Consider the following 9,041-nt stretch of genomic DNA (forward strand, 5'->3'; position numbering starts at 1 on the left):
AGTCCCCAATCTTCATGTCTTTGGACTGTGGGAGGAAGCCGGAGTGCCTGGAGAGAACCCACGCAGACACGGGGAGAACATGCAAACTCCGCACAGAAGGGCTCCCACACCCGGGATCGAACCGGCAACCCTCTTGCTGTGAGGCGACAGTGCTAACCACCACACCACCGTGCCGCCCCTTCCAAATGTTGTATATAGTTAAATTAAAATCTCGTATTTATTATCTGTTCTATTTCTTATTTACAACTAACTTTTGAACTACTTTTCAGTGACAACACAATTTATTTTTTTACAATCTGAACATTTCTAACTATTTACAAATGATCAGCAGAAATTACTTTTTACAGAGAACAATTAGAAAATTATGTAACACATTACTAACAAATATTAACTAACAAAAAACTACAATTATTTACAGTTTAATTATTGGCTGAGCAGGAGTCCCTGGTGGTGCTGCTGGACTGGATGGGATGATAAAGACCCTGGAGTCTTCTGTCTGTGAGTGGGACATCATCTGGGGGGAGGGGTGGGGGTGGTGCATGTCCATCAATGGGGTTTGCAGGGCTGGCTGACGCAATCGACGGCTGCCATGTCACTAAAAAATGTTTAAAAGAGAGGCAAGAATAAAACACATTGCAAACAAAATACTACTGCACAACTTTTTTAAATATCCCACCATAAACTACTTCAACAAACAAAAATGTTTGCTAAACACTTTAAATAGGAATGGCATTAAAATGATTTTACTTGCCCTCTAAAGGTAATCATGGTCAACGAGACCCTCCTCCAGGGCAGACACCTCGGCAGACAGCTGGTCCCGCCACAGAGCACCACTGACTGCCTCCAAACCATTCTCCCCCTCATCCTCAGACATGTCGTCCAGCACTTCATCCTCTGGGGCCATGATGTCACCAGCACCTAGGCAGATGTTGTGCAGGACGGCACATGCTGTTATGACCTGAAGAAAAAAAAAAGAAGATTAATTTACTCATATTCAACATTTAACAATAATTCTGTTGCATAATGACTTACCTGTGGCACAAAGGTGTGGTGCACCTCCAGCGCTTGGAGGAAGATGGCCCTGAACCTTGTCTTCATCATCCCAAAGGCACGCTCTATGACGAAACGTGCGCTGGGCTCCCACACCTTGTACCGGCCACTTGTAGGGAGTGATGAGGGGGAGTGGGTTTTGGAGGCATGGGTACCCACCGTCTGCCAAGATGAAGTACCCAGGAGGAGGGTAGATGGCCCACCTGTACAGTGGGCTGTGCCCGAGTACTCTGGAGTCGTGCACCGATCCCGGCCAGCCCACATACGTGTCTATGAAGCGGCCCTGGTGGTCACAAACTGCTTGCAGAATGATGGAAGCAAACAGTTTCCTGTTCTTGTAGCACTGACCATCAGGGCCGCTTGGTGGCTTGATCCTGACATGGCAGCCGTCGATTACTCCAGCAGCTTTTTGAAAAGCTCTGTCTTGCCAGTCCTGCAAACCCCCGAGTTACTGCTGCCATGTCATCAGCGGTCTTAGGGAGGTAGATGACCTTGTGGCGAATGGCCACCACCTCCTCAGTAACTCAGTGGATGATGCAGTGAACAGTGGAGCGAGACATCCCAAACAACCTTGAGACCAGCCTGTATGATGCCCCACTCGCCAGCCAGAAGAGAAAGACCAAGGTCTCTATTGTGGCACCCCATCCATGTCGTCTTTCCTGGTGGAGAAGGTCCAGCAGCACCTCCAGGGACTCTCTGCTCAGCCTGAAATCTCGCCTGGTGTCATCCTTGTTAAAAAAATTCTGCAGCACTGGTACAGCCAGGTTTACCCTGCAGTACAGGGGCCTGGTCCGGATGGGGAAAGGAGGGTAAGAACAGGAGTACATAAATGATCAAACAAACAATAGCTATTTAATTTTAGTTAATAAGACAATTCTACTTAATGCTATAGCTTAGATAAACAATGCTATATCTGTCCATCTATCCACTTTGGCTTCTCAATATGGTTTTGATGTGTAATGACAAAACATTTTAATACTGAAATTAAATCAGGGATATTTACAGGGTTCGTACACAATTTACTAGGTCCAATTCAAGCACTTTATAAGCCCTTCCAGGGCTCTACGCTAACCTTTTTCACCAGGAGCACATGTGCTCCTAACTGAAAAAATGGAGGAGCACACAAAGGAATTTAGGAGCGCAGTGAAAATTTTAAATAACACATTTAACTGTGCACTCAATGGGTATGGACTAGTAAATGTAATTAAAAATATGGTAGCTCATTCTGTCAGGTAGGAAATATCTGTCAGAATGGACTATTACCTCTATAAATGTAATTACTGTAAAAATATGGTAGCTCATTCTGTCAGGTAGGAAATATCTATCAGAATGTACTACTATAATTATGTTCAAAAGTAGAGTAGCTTATAATAGGCACCCAACACATGTACACACAAACACATTTATCACTTTTTTTCATTATTATTTGCTATCTCACAAGCACACCCATTTTCTCAAGAAAATGCAAACTTTGCACTTCAAGCAAATGTAAGTTTCATTTCCATATGCAGAAACAGATTTCAGATAGTCATGATGTACCCATTGGAGACAAATGTCACACTGAGGTAATAGTCCATTCTGATAGATATTTCCTACCTGACAGAATGAGCTACTCTACTTATAATCACATTTATAGAGGTAATAGTCCATTCTGATAAATATTTCCTACCTGACAAAATGAGCTACTCTACTTATAACCACATTTAGAGAGGTAACAGTCCATTCTGATAGATATTTCCTACCTGACAGAATGAGCCACTCTACTTAAAATCACATTTAGAGAGGTAATAGTCCATTCTGATAGATATTTCCTACCTGCGAAGATCCCGGGTAGTTTAAAATTATGGGCGTGTCCTCTGGAGAATTGTTTTTTCGCTCTGCACATGCGCACATCGTGTTGGTAGGTCATTCTTAGCAGTAGCTCTATTTGTCAGGACACCGGGCTTCTCGGTCACGGGTAAACCGTTCTCTTGCGGCGGTGGCCATAGTGCTCCGCCGTATTCCTGTCTGTGACCCCCGTTCAACCCACAACCGGCAGGATTCGCCTTTCATTTCTGCTGCTGGTTGAAATCTGTGCTCGCACAGCTGCTCCTGAATGATTTCTTTTGCTCGCACAAAACTATTTTTAGTCGCAAATGCGAGTAAAATGCTCGCACCGTAGAGCTCTGCTTTTCAAGCATTTAAACTGAAATTCAAGCACTTTTCAGACCGTGAAAACACAGCATTAAAATTACAGCATTTTCAAAGATTTTAAGCACCTGTATGAACCCTGTACCAAGTCTAATGGTTGAATGACATTAACCATATATGCTAATCTATAGCTTATATGGCTGGCGTTTGTCACTTAATGGTTTCGTTTATTAACAGGTATATTAATTACCACGAACTATGCTAGCTATATGAACGTTAATGTGCGTTAAAATAACAGGTTTACCTCGCCACGACTCTCTCTCAGCCGGAGATAAATGAGCCGCCGGTGTCGCCGGAGCCGCCTCTCCTCTTCCTCGATCAAGAAGTAAATAAAAAAAAAACAAAATGACAAATTCTGGCTCCATATTCGTTGCCGGTTTGTTCCTGCCATCAGTTCTGTTTTGTTTTTGTGTTTTTCCCGGGATTGGACGACAGGAATCATGACGTGGTGACGCAACCAGGGAATCCTCCGTAGGCTAGACCGTCCCATTTAACAACGGTTGACGACTCGATTAGCCTTCGGAGGCTGCATAGGCTGCGTAGGCCATGTCCTCCGAAGGATGCAGACCCTGAATTGGGACACAGCTACAGTGTATATATAATACGGCAGATCTATCACTCACGTGATCAGTGGAACAAATACTGGGCTGTCTATTATCATGTAGGAACAACAGATATCTTTTGATGCACTAACCTGACCACAGATCAGATGGAGTTTGCTTGACAGAGATGATTTATAGGATATCTTTGATATTACTGTATCTGTCTGTGACTGTAGCTGCACAGGCAGATCAACATAAACTCTCTGTAGCCCTTTTTAGATAGGAATTGTGCAAATTTGCAGGAAAGCCCAATCAGTCTTCTTTCAGCATTGGCAGTATAAAAACAAAATCAGGGACTGCGGCAAAATGCCGCCTGCCTACTGTGACGTAAACAGTGACGTGGGAGGGAAGCCGCGGCTGGTCAGTCCTTTGGCGATTCTCTCGTAAGTCGGCCCGTTCCTCACCGTTTCCTTCATCTGACGGTTAATGGTCTCTTTGTTTGCGAGGGCAAGGAGGGTGTGCAATTCCTTGTCTCCCCAGTTGCTCATCTTTACAGTGTCTGTCAGGTTTGCATTTCCCTCTTGCTACTAGCTGCTCGCTAATTCCTGCTATCAGCTGTTCCCTGTTTATCCACCGCCAGGGGGTCACACGTGCAGCGTCATGAACAGCTCCTCCCACAAGTCTTCAACAGCCCCTCCCGTTGCTGAAGGCCGCCTCGGTCTGTTTAAACTAAAAGGGTTCCACCAATATGAATACCCTAAGAGGTGGAAAATTGGGCACCTCTGATCAACTCGCCAATCCGGCTCTGTGTGTCTGAACACTCGCAGCTTGCCGGCAAAACGGACCAACATTTGCGGAAAATCTGGCAGTGTAAAAAGGGGCTTTTATGTCTGCAGCAAATTTAGAGTTTTAGAGTTTAGAGTTCATTTATTTGCACCATAAAAAACAATAACAATTATAAAAAACAGAGACAAAACAATAGCATTAAGTGCCGGAGAGGTTGAAAACCCTAATGGGCTTACAAAAATACCTCCCCGAAGAGGAAACAAAAGTTGAACAAACAATAAAATATCAATACCTTAACAATAACAAGGTTAAAGTGAAATTATGAGTGAGTGTATGTATGAAATGATGTGTATGAGTGGGAGTACATGTGTGGATTTGTCTGGAGTATAAACCAAAGTACACTAAAGGAGTCTAGATTTATCAAATAGGCCTTCAATTTTGACTTGAAATTTATCAAAGATGAAGATGTTTCTGCTATATGGAGATGAGAGTTCCATAGTTCCAGGTTCCCTCCGTAAGTAAAGGAAAAGTGGCTATGTGTAGTGCCAAGGGCGTAGGTTTGACTTTCACATTGGTAGGGACATAAAAGTGCTCCATGGCGGCGACCTGTATGTTGATGATTTTTTAATGCAATTTCACGTCATGTGAAACTGATCATTGCTTTATAATGCATATTTAGGTATCTACACTAAATACAAGAATGTCTTGGTTAATGTATTCTCTAATGTTATCAGTTACATGAATATACACTGATAACTTCATCACATCTGTCTGTATGTGCTTCCCAGGGTCAACTATAATATCTGTGATTATCAAGTCTGGTAACGCTTTAGATTACAGCCCACATTTAATCTTTTGTACTAACAGTGTACCAGTGTAGTACGTACCAATACATATATGTAGGTACAGGGGAACAAGATGTTAATTTATGGAATAAGGGGCTAACAATTCGTGAATTTACAGAGAACTTATATTACAGGTATTTTTAACTACTGGGTACCTATTCTATAATAACAGGGTATGTGCGACCTACTGATTAATAATATGGACGTTTGGGGGACGCGGCAACACAGCCCTGCCACGGCAGCCGCCCGTGGGCAAACAAATCAGTCTCCAGCGTGCTGCTGTCAAGCAACCTCAAATCTGTAGGGGAGGGGGGGCAGACACGCTTTGCAGCAGTATTTTGAATTTGAGTGCAGTAACCGTTTTGGCCACAGTATTTTGAATTTGAGTGCAGTAACCGTTTTGGCCACATTCTTACATACAGCGCCTTTAAGTGTTTATTGGCCTCATCTACCAACACCTCTAATTCCATAGGGTTGAATTTCACTTTGCGCTTTCTCTCCAAACTTGCCATGCTACAAACCATAAAACACGCAAAGCTTCATTTAAATAGGGTGTCTCCAACACGTTTGCACCTGTTGTCATTTGCGCAAGCACTCTTAGTAAATCAAACCGCGGTTCAGCCCCACACACAAAATTCTAGATTGCGCAGGCAAATTAGTACACGCAAATTGGGATCTTAGTAGATCCGGCCCAAAGTGTTTTGTTTTGGGATTTTTTCTCCCCCTTCTTCTTCTTCTTCTAAGGAAGAAGGTGGAAGAAGGACGTTTTTCTATTAATTCAGAATTATTACAACATTGTATAATTTAAATCTGTACTGCAAATATTGTCATTATTTATTTATTTATTTTAATTTATTGTGTAATTTATTGTACGATGTATCACTGGGTGACACACCTACACACGTTATTTATGTATGTCAAAAATGTTTTGTCATCGTTACATAGGCTATATAACATGGGTTAGATGTATGAAATGCCATGATGACAATAAAATAAAGTATTAAAAAAAATAAGTGACACAGATTTGGTTAGGAAAAACGATAAAAAGCAATGCCAATAAGGCATAATATATAATAATAATAAGACAAGAGTACTCATGGATGTAGTACTATGTTGTTGTTTTTTAATCAAACTTGTGACCTATAACCTTTCACGTCATCAGCGTCATCAAAGTTCAGTGCGATTTGAATGGGTACGCTTCATTAATATCAAATGACAGCAGGGGGCGACAGCGTCTTCATTCGCTTATCCAAGGCCGGGTCGCGGGGGCAGCAGGCCAAGCAAAGCACCCCAGACAGCCCTCTCCCCGGCAACACTTTCCAGCTCCTCCTGGGGGACCCCAAGGCGTTCCCAGGCCAGACGAAGACGAGATATTGTGTATAAGGAAATAGAAGAAGCTCTCCGCTCGCCCACACTTTGGCATACGCTGGTGAGATGAGGCAACATACCTAATCTGTTTCCTGCTAACCAGAGAGATGTAGATGGCACTGCTGTTAACCTACTTTACAGCAAACATACGGTGGGTAATAACTTGAATATATTTACTGGCACAAATCAGTCTGGTTTGTGGCTCATGTCAAATGTAGCGTTAACTGAACAAATGAAAGGTGTTGTTGGAGTGTTAGCTCGCTAATCATTTACTACCGGATGTTCACATCCAAACGCTGTGTGTCCAGCTAAAAGAGCAAAGAGTTAACGTTACCCTGCAGCTTTTACAACCTGACACTTATGATTGCTCTAATAGAATTTAAAGTGTCATTACATTCAATGCAATAGAATATGATGCATGTGGGTTTGTGTCTTACAGACACAGAAACATGTTCAGGTGATTTTATTCACATAGCAACTTTCAGTAAGCTAATCTGCTAACCTTACTGCCCTGTCGTGCACTACAGCACTGAAGTTAGCCTGCGACTCGTCGCATCTGATTCAGGATGAAAGGAAAAGTTTAGGGAATATAAATAATGATATTTAGCGGCGGATTCTCCATTTTTGCACCACTTATACTTATTAAAGTGTTAGTGTTAGACATCGTAGCAAAGGTCTTAACGCTGTTAAACACAGTTTAAGAATTTTATACTTAGACTTGTCAAATCTGGACTAAATTACAAAGGACACTTACTAAGACTCACTAAGTTTCACTTAAAATTTGTGAAACCTTTATTCTTTTGGGGAAAACTGAAAAAAGGTGATTTCACTGCTTTTTTCCCACCCAGACCACATTAAACAGATTTGACAATGTATTCTAAAGAGATATTGTGTGATCGTATTTCAAAAGGTAAAAATATGTCTGAGTATAATAAGCATAGTGTTATTTGATCTGGACCTGAACAGTTTTTCTCTATAGGTTCAACATATGGACAAGGTGCACCAGCTTCTTTCCCCTCATCTCAACCATGTCATCTTCATCAGGAGTGGAAAGGAAGATGAAAAAGAAGGACAAAATGAAGCAATGCAAGAAAAACTAAGAAATAAAGAATTAAATGCTATCAGTTTACTTATTTTGAATTAAGAAGTATGTTAAGTAAAGGCTGTAAGTTAAGGATGTAATATTTTGTTTTTTAAATGATATACAATGTACAATTTACATTTAGTATTATAGCCCGCATACCCTGTACTTACCCTGTAACTAAATGTAACTATGGGGAACTATTTTAGTGTTTTAGAATACAGCCCACATACCCTGTACTTACCCTGTAACTAAATGTAACTATGGGGAACTATTTTAGTGTTTTAGAATACAGCCCACATACCCTGTACTTACCCTGTAACTAAATGTAACTATGGGGAACTATTTTAGTGCTTTAGAATACAGCCCGCATACCCTGTACTTATCCTGTAACTAAATGTAACTACGGGGGAACTATTGGCGCTTTAGAATACAGCCCGCATACCCTGTACTTACCCTGTAACTAAATGTAACTACGGGGGAACTATTGGCGCTTTAGAATACAGCCCGCATACCCTGTACTTATCCTGTAACTAAATGTTACTACGGGGGAACTATTGGCGCTTTAGAATACAGCCCGCATACCCTGTACTTACCCTGTAACTAAATGTTACTACGGGGGAACTATTGGCGCTTTTATAGCTGTATTTACCGTGTAACTAAATGTAACGAGGAAAACTACCACTGCATATATCACTTGTTCTGTAAATACAGAGAACAATGTGAGATGTTTGTTTTGATTTTATTTGCCTCAAAACATGGAATAACAAACTGTAAATTAACTGCACAGTAAGCTATCAGTAAAGCATATAAAGCATATGCGTTGTGTTTTATCTTGCTGTATTTGTATTTATTTCCTGGGATGAAAGGAGAGCGTGCACAGAGCTGGAAAAAGGTGAGCTTGCATGTTGAGGAGCCATAATGCCGGACGAACACAATTGCCAGGGAGAAGACCTTCAACATTTTAATGACTTCAAAATTGTCAGCGTGTTTACACCAAAACACAAGTGAGTCACATCTAGGGTGGGTGAAATCTGTCTGCCGACGGCAAGCGGAGTCATGAAGTCAAGTAATGTAATGCTGGTGAGGTGAGCGACAGCTGAGACGGTCTTCAGACGGCAACAGTATCCATGACAGCATACTGTCACCTGGACCTTTGTTCTGAAGTAAACGCACAGA

The sequence above is a fragment of the Epinephelus moara genome, chromosome 11, assembly GCF_006386435.1.
Source record: "Epinephelus moara isolate mb chromosome 11, YSFRI_EMoa_1.0, whole genome shotgun sequence".
Classification (NCBI taxonomy): Eukaryota; Metazoa; Chordata; class Actinopteri; order Perciformes; family Serranidae; genus Epinephelus; species Epinephelus moara.